Source organism: Zootermopsis nevadensis, unplaced genomic scaffold, assembly GCF_977971745.1.
Source record: "Zootermopsis nevadensis isolate Lab colony 2312 unplaced genomic scaffold, Znev_1.0 Znev_ptg000020l, whole genome shotgun sequence".
Classification (NCBI taxonomy): domain Eukaryota; kingdom Metazoa; phylum Arthropoda; class Insecta; order Blattodea; family Termopsidae; genus Zootermopsis; species Zootermopsis nevadensis.
In genome coordinates this window covers 7,820,389-7,831,873 of record NW_028259152.1, presented here as the reverse complement: position 1 = coordinate 7,831,873, position 11,485 = coordinate 7,820,389, and the positions used below count along the sequence as shown (strand labels likewise).

Sequence of the window (11,485 nt, the reverse complement as noted above, 5' to 3'; positions counted from 1 at the left end):
CCAGAACAGATTACGCTGGTGACGAAAAGCACTACACCCCTGCTTTTTCATAGGCCTAAGCGAAGTTTCCTCCAGATCTGTCTGGACTAGCGTTATCAGTACTGACATAATTTATAAATGTCCTCTTGTTGTGTGTGCACTTGTTTATCCGTTGCTCGGAAACGGATTGCTTCATCTAAAACCGTTTACACACTATACCAGTGGCGGACTGGTTGGGAACTACAACAATTTTATAAATCATAAAAGTTACAACAAAAATTTGAATTTTTAACTAAACCAGAACTCTATTTCAAGAAAACCCGACACAGATCAGTCAGTAACGTGATTAATCTATGAGTTATGTGGAAAAACTATGGAAATACACAAAACATCTGAATGAAAATCAGCGAAATCAAACCGAGATTCGAACCACAACCTCCTCAACAGAAGTCAAATGCTGTACCTCAGGTAAAGACTTCTCGATAATTCCGTTTTCAATGATTTCTTTTCCTCATTTACCCAAGAGCAGCTGTGTCGGTTTCTACGCGAAGAAATGCTTAAGGAATATGTTGGGACTACTTCCAAGAAAGCCTCTACAAAGACAGAAACGAATACGAAATGATAAAGATTACGTTTGGATTGAGCTGGCTGAAAACACTAAAAATCACTCTATATCAGAAGTATTTTCTCTGTGCTACAGTCAGATTCGAGCCTCTTCTGCAGAGGTTTTTAATTTCTTACCTAGACAAGCGCCGGGATTCCTTGAAAAGCAATAAGACAATAACAACATTTTTTCTTTTTGTTACATCAAAATTCGAGTCTTAGCCTTCAGTTATGTAGAGATTTTCTAAATTATTATTAAGACAAGAGTTAGGACTCCTTGGGTGGGGGATCAGCCGAACCTAAACCACAGTCTTTATAAGACTACAAGGAAAGAGACGAAGAAAAATCACTCTCTTGTGTGTGACGGTTGTTACTAACGGTATTAGTACGATTCGTATTAGTGGTGATATATAGACCTGATCTCTGCAGCTGATACAAAGTCTTTTAACTAACTACAAATTACCGAGAGTTCTGGTTGTGTAATCGAGTGGTACCGGTTTGAATTTTGGCTTGAATATCGGCTATACTGGTTAGCATTCTTCGTTTTTTTTCCCCAGGATCTGCAGGGAAATTCCTCAAGGATATTCCACAATATACTCCTTCCAAGCCCTCACTTTCCTATCTAACTCGAGGCTATGTTAAGTTCTTTATTTTAACAACGGCTTCGAATAACCTCATCAGTCAACTTAAAATAGCCATACACTAACTTGGTAGACGTATGGGGGCAAGCTGTATGACAGGACAGACGGTCGAGGACCTTGCAGCGAGTACAGCGCGTCATTGAACAATGAGCAGACATGTTGTGAATTCAAACCGTGGGGCGTTTTTATGCCGAAGACACGCACTGAGGTATAAGTCGGCAGGGAATTCAATTGATCCGCAGGGCGGATGGGACCTGCTCAGCCTACAGAACCATGGACCAATTACATCTGACGGTGAAGTACAATACAGCGAGTAGTCAGGAGATGAAGAGCTTCGGTTCGACTCTTGTAACCCCAACTAGTATGGGTCCATTTCGATCGTATAAAACACTGGGAAAAAAAGTTGAAAAGAATATTCCAGTTTGCATTTCACATTCCTTATTGACTTTAATGTTCATTTATTTCAACTTGAACATTTTAATTGTCAACATATAAAGCAATTCACCCAAAATTAGTATGTTTGCTCTTAGTCTATCTCCGTCTACTTCTATTAATTAATTACTGCAGCTTTTGTAGAATTTACGCGGCCGACCTTTTTTAATTCTACACAATCTTTCCAAAACAAAATATTACACCCTTTTAAAAGATGCATTATCACATTTTGAGTATTCTACATTAATTTGAGCTAGTGTTGCTGCAACCTGAGAATTTATCGCGGCCTCCATGTTCGTATTATTTATGGTAGTAAATTAAAGCAGGTAGGGTGATGTCTAGTACCGTGACTTCTATGCCAAGTTTGATCAGAATCCACAAAATCCGACTAAAAAGTCAGTCACACAGATACGGACTTGATTGTGCAATAAGCCTATCTGTCAACATAAAACAAGGAATCTGAGACAATAGTTTGGTCGAAAATTTAAATGGCTCTAATGTCGCTTTTACGCCGAAAACTCGCAATGCCACTAAATTATTACTATCGGCGGTAAAGATTTAAAAATAACCAAGAACTGTCCTCTTATCCGTACTGTGGAACGAGCGACGATTGTCAAGTTATGACACAGGAAGTTCGCTGGATAAACTAATGTTCTCTGATGTAATCGTATGGTCGGCTGAACATCTGAAACAGTGGGCAGACAGTACTGCCATCTGGCAGGATGACACACATCGAGATATCCAGCGCAAAATCTACATGTACCGACGGTTAGAATTCTGTAGTCTGTTGGTTTCTGTTACTTAAACATAAATTCTTCTGTCAAAAGGCATATCCTTCCTTGGTAAAGCACAATTCTATTGTTGAAAAGCCACTTATAGTTACCGTTAAGTACTGTTTGATGACGGGACACGTTTCTTTAGCTGATCCTCTCAAACATCAAATAAAACCAGAACAGACTTTTCTAAGCCAGACACCTTGTGGGTAGCTTGAAGAGTGTTGAAAACCTAAGAACTAAAGTAAAAGGGATTTATTTCGAGAGGCCGTGAAAATTCTACTTGCGTTCTTGAACCATTAATACGTCTGTACTGTAAGCGAATGCTGGGATAAAACTCTAATAAATGTAGCTTACACTTTTCCTACGCAGAACCAAGTTGTTCAGAATGCACGTATGTATTATCTCCATATAGCAGGCAGCAAACGTTTTAAAAATAAATATTATGGAAAGGGATTTGGACAGACAAAAGAACAAGTATGGAATGTGGGATATTAAAAGCTGATTACTGATCACACGAAAAGGAAGTTACACAGAAAAGGCTAAACGCAAAGTTAAAAGAAAAGGGACAAAAATGAGTAAGTGAAAGTAGGAAGGTTTAGAAAAATTTACTGTAAAGGAAACTAGATAAAGCGAAAGACACAACAGTTTCGCTGTTGATTAATATATGCTGCTTTATGGTGTTTTAGCTGCACAAGTAATCTATGCGACGTGTTAGACATATGCGTAATACATTATGACAGATTTTGTGACATAGGAAATTTAAGTGCAAATAGACAGACCTCGCCTTTCATGCTCAACCCAGGGTTTGAATACCGAGATGTATAGACAGAGTGTTGTCTCCAAACATTAGGTGTTAGATTTAAATGTAATTTCGTGTGTTCTACAGGGTCAAAGTGCATAAACGTAACTAGTAATGGGGAGGTCACGACTATTTGTTCACATATTTGATGTCATAAACCAACGGGTTTTGATAAAAAATTAGTACTTGGAATTAACATTAAATAGTTTCTAGCGAATTAAACAAGGATAAACCACAAATATAATTATGTTTGTTTTCTCATATACAGCAGGCTACATTATATAAAATGTACAGAATAGCATAAAATTATAAAAACAGCATTAAAATTAATGACTCCGAAATTTCATTTAAAACATTCTGACATGGGGAATACTTAATTAAATATAAATTCCGATTCTATACCTGAGTGTGATTGGTTTTGCATCTGTATCTGGAATAAACAAACATGAAGGCAATGATGTAATGTAAGACTTCAATGAACACGCTTGGTAATAAAAATATTCCACTGAAATACGACTTTTCAATTTTGTAAAATTTATAATTTAAATTTTTGTTTATCGTGTTAACAATCACGAATGATGACTTTAACTGAATCAACTGCAATACTCTAACAAACCAGGAACGGTAGATTTGCTACGCTTAACCACAAACCACGAACCGTGAAGATGCACCCATATGGGACACGAAGATAAAAAGAACCATTCATTCTCGAACTGCTCTACTTGCAAGTTAACACCTTCCGTATTACGCACGAGATATCACGCTGAGATATGAATTCTTCACTTTAGGTATATTTTGCCTGTGACAAGTTGAGTAAAACCAATCTTAGATGCAATTTTTCGGTAGTTATTGCCAACTACTTGTGTCTTTCCAGTGATATAAAATATGCATTAGCATGAAATAACAGAAGGGTTTATGTTTGCCACAAATGAAAAACAGAAATTGTTAAATGGCCAACTTACATCTTCAGCATCCTTTTATCAACCCGTCGAATAAAATGTAGTACAGACATTCTGGGACAATTTCCTTGCTGTTCACGCCTCAGATAGCGATTAGAGCGACTCAGCAATGTGGAATCTTGGCACTTAGAGAATTTATCTGTTTTCGTACTGGTAAGCGCTTCCCTTGGTGTCTTTATCACCAGCAGTGTTATGTCCGAACTTTCATCACCGGCTGCATAAATATTTCAGAACGCTGCGCAGGATGGCAAAGGCTTCGGGGAAAATGGGGGAGGGGGTGTTCCCGCCGGCATGACGGAAGTGACGTCATCTTCCTTAACATTATAGGTCCTCAGGGAAAGCGCAGTGAAGCAAACAAATTAGGGTGCTCGCACACTGCACGTCTGCAGGTTTCCAACATCACTCTGTACATTTGAGAGATTATTTAGAGGTTGCTTATTTTAGTCGCTTTTGGGGAGTTAAAATCGCTACGATTTGTATAGTTAGAGACTAATGAAACTGGCATATTTTAATTAAAAATTGTTATTTGAGAAGTACGTCAGCTGGATACCTTCAGAATTTACAAAGGACACGTGTGTATTCCGGCATGGATTACATCGATCCAGACTGGTTAAATAATAAATGAGCTGGTAAACGTAAACACCACTTGTCTGCAAAACTAAAGTACTGAAGGAGGAGGAAACTTGATTTTGTGTTGTTTCTGACTTGTGCGTCGTTTTGAAATTTCTCCGCACGTCTCACCTATCGATTGCATCTTCACAACTGGCCTTATATTCCTATTTTGCTCTTCACTTCCACACAGTCCCCTCATTCCGCACTATTCTAACTTCGTCACTGCATTATACATTTATCAACCGAGTTCCTTGTCGGTCTGTGAATCGAATCCCGGACTTACTTTCGCAGTCGCTCGTCACGCGTCTTCACGTGACTTAGAGAACACCAAAGTTAGCGATACTTCGTTTACTATGTCGATGGAGTAAACTTAAATATATCCCGTGCACGTAACGATAAAATACTGGTTTCCTATTGGCTTCCAGCTGGGGGAGATTTCACAGACGAGGTCCACGGGATATATTTCCTGCAGTCAAACGACAGGCATCAAACGTCGCGGACGTCCAAGACTTAATTACTGCTCCGGAATTGCCTACACAGACAGAGGTTTTTCGCAGATTTAGTGGCTTCAAGGAAATTTAGGGATGTATGTTTTGAGGTTTTCACAGCGGTGAGAATGAAGATTTCTGTCTTCTGGGTTGTTGTGCCGTGTACTATGGTAGATGTTTACCAACGTTTCAGAGGTCATACTGCCTCCGTCATCAGGGCGATGAGTATGAAGATTTCTGTCTTCTGGGTTCTGGATTCATCGCCCTGATGACGGAGGCAGTATGACCTCTGAAACGTTTGTAAACATCGACCATACTACACAGCGCAACAACCCAGAAGACAGAAATCTTCAAATTTAGGGATGACAGAATGAAAAAGGCTGTGAACGCTTCCTTTAACATCATCCAGAATTCATTAAGTTTTTAATTCGACACTGTATAGCGTGGCATATGAAGCTGATAAAGTCGAAAACAAAGGGCGGTTTAAATAACTTTAAATACGACACAAGCGTTGATCTGTGTACAGCACAGGTTATAAAACTGTGATTCGCGAATCCCTTGGGAATATGTACAATGTTACCAGAGGTCTCTTAGTGAAATAGCTGCTGTTCAATAAGTCAGTCTTATCATCACCATCTCTTACTCTTACAACATGTTCCAATTCAGGATTACTTTTGAAATCATGAATCCGTTTAGACATTTGATAGGCCTCCCTGGACTGGTGATCAACCAGTCGCAAGGCCTGTACCTACAAAGGGCAGCGCAACACATAAAGAGGACAAACATCCATGCATAAAGCGGGATTCAAACCCATGATCCCAGAATCCAAGTGAACAAGCCAATATTATCTTCACGCAAATCGACATACAACCAGCAACATGTCTAGTCCTCCTCCCTTCGTTTTTGTTTTCGAGCGTAGTTGTTTGAACCCTTTAGCTGTCGTTTCTTTACTTCGTATAAAAGGTAAATGGGTGTAAAGTTTCGGATGCACGGGGATTGCAGGGTAAAGTGCGTAGATGTAATAAGATACAACTAATAATTTCTCAGAATAAAATATAATTACAAATTGCAGTTGCGCATTCTGGCGTTTCGATTGCAGACTTCTGCTAGGGGCGTGACTATCTCAGGCTGATCGTCGCATCACTAATGCATAAGGGCGCACGGAGGCAATGCTTAAACAACGCTTCGACAGCTGAAAAAGCTGGTACCCGTCGGAGAGAGGACTGGATGGTCCTAACACAGTTGTGGCGAAGAGAAACATTCCTGCCTCTACCAAGAATCAAACCTTGGCCGTCGTGTCACTTAACTGACAGCCGCCGTGGAATCTCTCCCCTGATCTCTGACAAAGTAAACATCGACACCACTGACATTTGTGCCTGTTTTGCGCTCATAAGGCGGAGGGGGGCGACACTTTGCTGAGCTAGTTAAGATAATGGAAGGGACACTAGGAATTATCCGTGTCGGGTAGACAAACTTAGTAGCAGCGCGAGGTTTGATAGAACCGCGGGGTTAGGAGCGCCACTGCTGCCTTTGCTTTCTGACTGCAGGAAACGAGCGTCTGTTCTCACCGCTTTCCGACTGCTCACCCTGCAGAACAAGTCAGAACGTCTTCACCTTTATTTCATTCTGTATTTTTTTGTTTCCCAATCTTATGCTTTCGTAATTTCCCTCTGTGTGTTCCCTCTCTTTTCTTCCCATCTTGCTTTTATTCATTCCTTCTTAGACCAGTTATTTCTTCCTTGTCCGTGTTTTCTTCTTCCTTCTCCTTATTTACCTCCATTTTTCGTTTTCCTTCCATTTGTCTTTCCCCTCTTTCTCTGCCTCGCGCTGCTGTACTTGGGATATTTGTCCCAGTTCCCTACGATTGGACAACCTGAGGCCGCCTTTCTAATTACAAGTACGGTTATCTCTTCCATCATGAAGCAGCACTGTGTCTGTGGCCGATCGCAGCTGCTGCAGCGGGGATAATGTCTTGTTTGTTTCTGGCCTAATGGTGGCACCTGACAAGTCTCATGGTTCCTTGTAAATTTCTAATTTTTAAACCTGGCATTTCCATAATTACGTTGCGAAAACATTTACGATGGCAGCGAGTTAAATCGATAAATACTGTTTGAAAATAACGCACTGAAGGAAAGATCTGGGCCACCTAAAAGTGGGGAAGACGGAGGAAATTGCGTATATTCGCCTAATGTTGTAGAATGAGTCACATAAAATAAAATGGAGAAAAAATAAATTTATATAAAATCTCATTCAAAAACCAGGAAATGAGACCACCCTGGAAACATTCATTAATTAGCAAAATTATTAAGCTCAACATTGGAAATTATTTTTGTAGATCCCAATTAAAATTTATATAAAACAATGTGTAGGAGCAACAATTCAACCTAAGATCAAAGATCAGATTTGTATAATGAGTCCTGTCACTATGTACGTGGGCCTGTCTTTGGTGTTATGCTTATGAAGAATTAAAGAATTTCCATTGTATTTATGTCGATCTGATGGACCACTAGATTACGAATTCATAAACCGACGGACAGAGAATATGTCCGGATTTATTATCATTGTACACACTTTTTAATGTTAATACCAGTCGGTTTCCACTTACAACGTAAACAATGAACATATGTGCAGATTAAAATATTTAACATCAGAGCATACAGAAAACTTACACCATTGGAAAAGCTTCAAAAACTTTCTAGCACGAAGGATAAGTGAAGTAATTTCAACGATGGCTACTAGAAGCGCATCTATCAACATGGTAGTAAAATGGCGACTAAACCTGAGAAAACGTTGTGGGTGTTCGATTTCCACAAAAATCTTATTCAGGAGTCCCATTAAATACTTGTCCAAAGATTCTTTAATCCTTTCGTGTAACTGTTTACATCGGCGATGTAGCACTCAGAAATTATCCATCAGCGTCTATGAAAATACTTTGCAGAACAATGTCGCAGAGAACACTTGCAAATTATAGCTAAAACTTTTTATATATTAAGTTGCATGTGTCACTCAGAATAGACCGTTAAATGGATTCTAACCTGATTTTCCCATGAATATGAGACAAACATTAACGCTATATCGTGACTTGGTGTTCTGACTGTACCGAATCTCTCAACTTTGGTTATTTGTGTGCCATTTAAGAAGATTTATTTTACGTGGCTGTATCAGTTGATGAGATTTTAGACGTGACTGTACTGGTTGGTTCTTTTTCTCGCCGCTCCTTACATCCATAACGGCGCTGCCTTCACTTAGCTTGAAGCAGCCATTACAGAAACTTAATTAAATATTTTCCGCACGGTGATATCTCCAACTGTCACCCAAGTATGCACCTTACACTGCGATCGTCTCAAGGCGTTCTTTGCGTGCAGCCTCCGTTACACGAGGCGCTCGTTTCGCTGCACTCTGCTTTGTCGTATTGTCAAATTCCATTCGGACGCACACGTTTCGCATAATCTAAAAGTAATGAGTGTTGGTTTCAGTCTAAAAATGCGTTGTAAATTTTTTCCACTGATTCACTAATCAAACAACTAACCAATCAAATAATTAACCAACCTGCTAAAAATAACCAGTCAACTAACTGACCAACGTACTAAGTAACTAAACAATGAGTTTTGGATAAAAGTAAAAAATCCAAACTTCCCATTATATAACTCCTGTGTTGTTAATGCATTTAGGCTCAGGTAATTTTAATCATTTTTTATTTGTAGTGTTCTGTCTGACGACAGGTCCATATGAACAGGATCCTTCCATCCTTTTCTCGGACTGGGACCTGTTCATATACGTTCTTGGCAGATGATCCAGAAGTGGTTTGCCATTGCCTTCTTCTGTATGTGAATGGAGTAATTGTTGGGATGCCACGGAGAAACCGGGGAAGCCCCCGGAGGAAAACTCCGTGTTGCCTAGACCACGGCCTTGCCCAACACAAGTTATAAATTCGGGCACCGCCGGGAATCGAACCCGAGACCCCAGGATTACAAGGCCAGCGTTCTAACCGCTAGACCACCGTGGCAGATAATTTTAATTAACAACCAAAAAAGATTGTAATTAGGTCTCTGGATAACGTGCTGGACATCTGCGCAGGTGATAAAAAATAATAGTGCAAATCAGATGCAATGTTTATTATTATTGCTTGTATATTTCAAATGTCACAAAATGCTATTGCTATCATCGTGACCTACTACAGCTGTTATTGTTATTTACACTGCTCGGAAAAGTATTACATAGGCTTGCAGATGCGACGTTAAATTTGTCGGATATAATCTTAAAGTTTCGCCTCATTGCCATGTTTGTAATTGTTGGCCCATCACTTTTAGATATGTTTATGGGCCATGTTAGCCATAAGCCAATTCAGTCAGCCTGAAGTACAAGCAGCCGAACCAAAAACAAATATCATACTACTAAATAATAAAACTTTTTCTTACAGCTTACAATAAACTATTGCAGAACGACATACAGATTGAAATAAACAAACAAACATGTTACGAAATCATAACCACAAGGAAGTAATATCCCTGATGATTAATTAATCACCACGCCATATTACAATTAGAATAAATTATGTTAAAACATGTTTCAAACCGTACTTATACGTATATCAGAGACAAATAAAAATAAATAAATTTGGGTTCATGGAGTTATGAGCTCAATAATTTGTAGAAATAACATATAATTCTCCAAGATCAGTTTTACTCCAGTTCTACGCCTTCGCCTGTCACATTGTTTAGCAACCAAAACATTGCGTGAGCTTGTTCCCCTTCTAATCATGGTAAGGTACCAGTCCATCTCATCCACTTCTCTGGCGGTAAACGTTGCAACTGTGATCGCATTACAGTAATCTGTCCGACTGACCGTTACCTAAAACTCACGACATCGTTTAACGTGTTCTTTCTCTGCACTTCTCGCAAGATATACATGAAGTGCCTAATACAATGTGTGAAGTGAGAGACAGAGACAGCCGGACGGACATGTAAATGTAATCGCTATTTAGGCAAGGTGAAGGCAGGTGCCGTCGGTTTTCTTCTGCTCCACTGTCTGACCATCTTCACTGCTGCAATGCAACAGTGGCCTAACAGCGACAGCATCAAAGATGATCAATCACAGTTACCATTTATTAAAACTAGAGCTAATTCTGAATTCTTCTAACAGTGCTAGAGGCTGTAGGTCTTGACTTATGCATGTGAAAGAAATAAGGAGAAGAAGGAAGAGATCAAGACGAAGTTGAGAGTGAATAGATGAGAGAAGGAAGGAAGACAAGAAATAATAAACGAAAAGTCTAAAATTTTTACGTCTTCGTAAATAAAACAGCGACAAATGCTAATGTGAGCGATGAATTGTCTGAACGGTACTATGTGACCAGGTAACTAACCAAGACGTAGGATTAAACTAATAAACCGACTAAGTAAATATCTGACTGACAACTAACGAACATTGTTCCTAGAATGTGTCAAAAAGCAAACCGGTATCCCACATTTCCCCACACCTTTCTCCTCTACAGATCACGCTGATACCTCCATGAGTTTACCGGTAAGACACGTCGTACTTAATTTAGAGTTCTCCATTAAGCAGAAAGTTGCTCACGGCGGTAAACACTGCCAAATACTGACGAAATTAGCAACGCCGGTGTTCTCATAGCAAGTAAATATTTTTAATTATACAAAATGTTACAAAAATCGATGTACGCAAACAAAACACATGTGTAGGTCCGGGATAAAAGACCTTGGATCTAACTGAATACGTGATTAATTACCAAAATCAGTAAAATTAACTGGTTACATGATCAAGTTGATGACTGATTAACAAAGTAATTCAAATAATTTTACTGTGCGAGTTATTTATCTGAACAACAAATTCTTTTTTCGTGATAAAAAGTTCATTAATAGCTCTTATCCTCAAACAGTGCTTTTGGTCAGTTTACAGATAACGGTTACTGTGGAAGACATGTTTCTGCAGTATTTATGTTAGTTCTGTTATAGGTTTAGTATTTTAAGCCCTTTTTCCCAGTCCACGTTTTATGAGCAGGTATTCGCAGTTAAGTAAGCTTCAAATCACTCAATGAAAGTGATTATTCGAGATTTTATTTCTTCAAATTTTCACACGATATCAGTGTACCTACAAACATCAAAAGGAGCTAAGAATGAGAATTGTCTGTCCCCTGTGCTGTGCAGTGCTGCAGCACTTGAGGGACCCTCCACCCCACTCC

General features: G+C 39.2%; 1 long non-coding RNA gene across 1 annotated transcript; it reads left to right on the top strand.

Annotated features, from left to right (window-relative positions):
• Positions 1 to 207: 207 nt before the first annotated feature.
• LOC110832434 (uncharacterized) lies at positions 208 to 1,389 on the top strand. Its single transcript, XR_002543916.1, has 2 exons — positions 208 to 447; positions 1,140 to 1,389. It is a non-coding gene; the product is annotated as an uncharacterized LOC110832434 (long non-coding RNA).
• Positions 1,390 to 11,485: the final 10,096 nt, after the last annotated feature.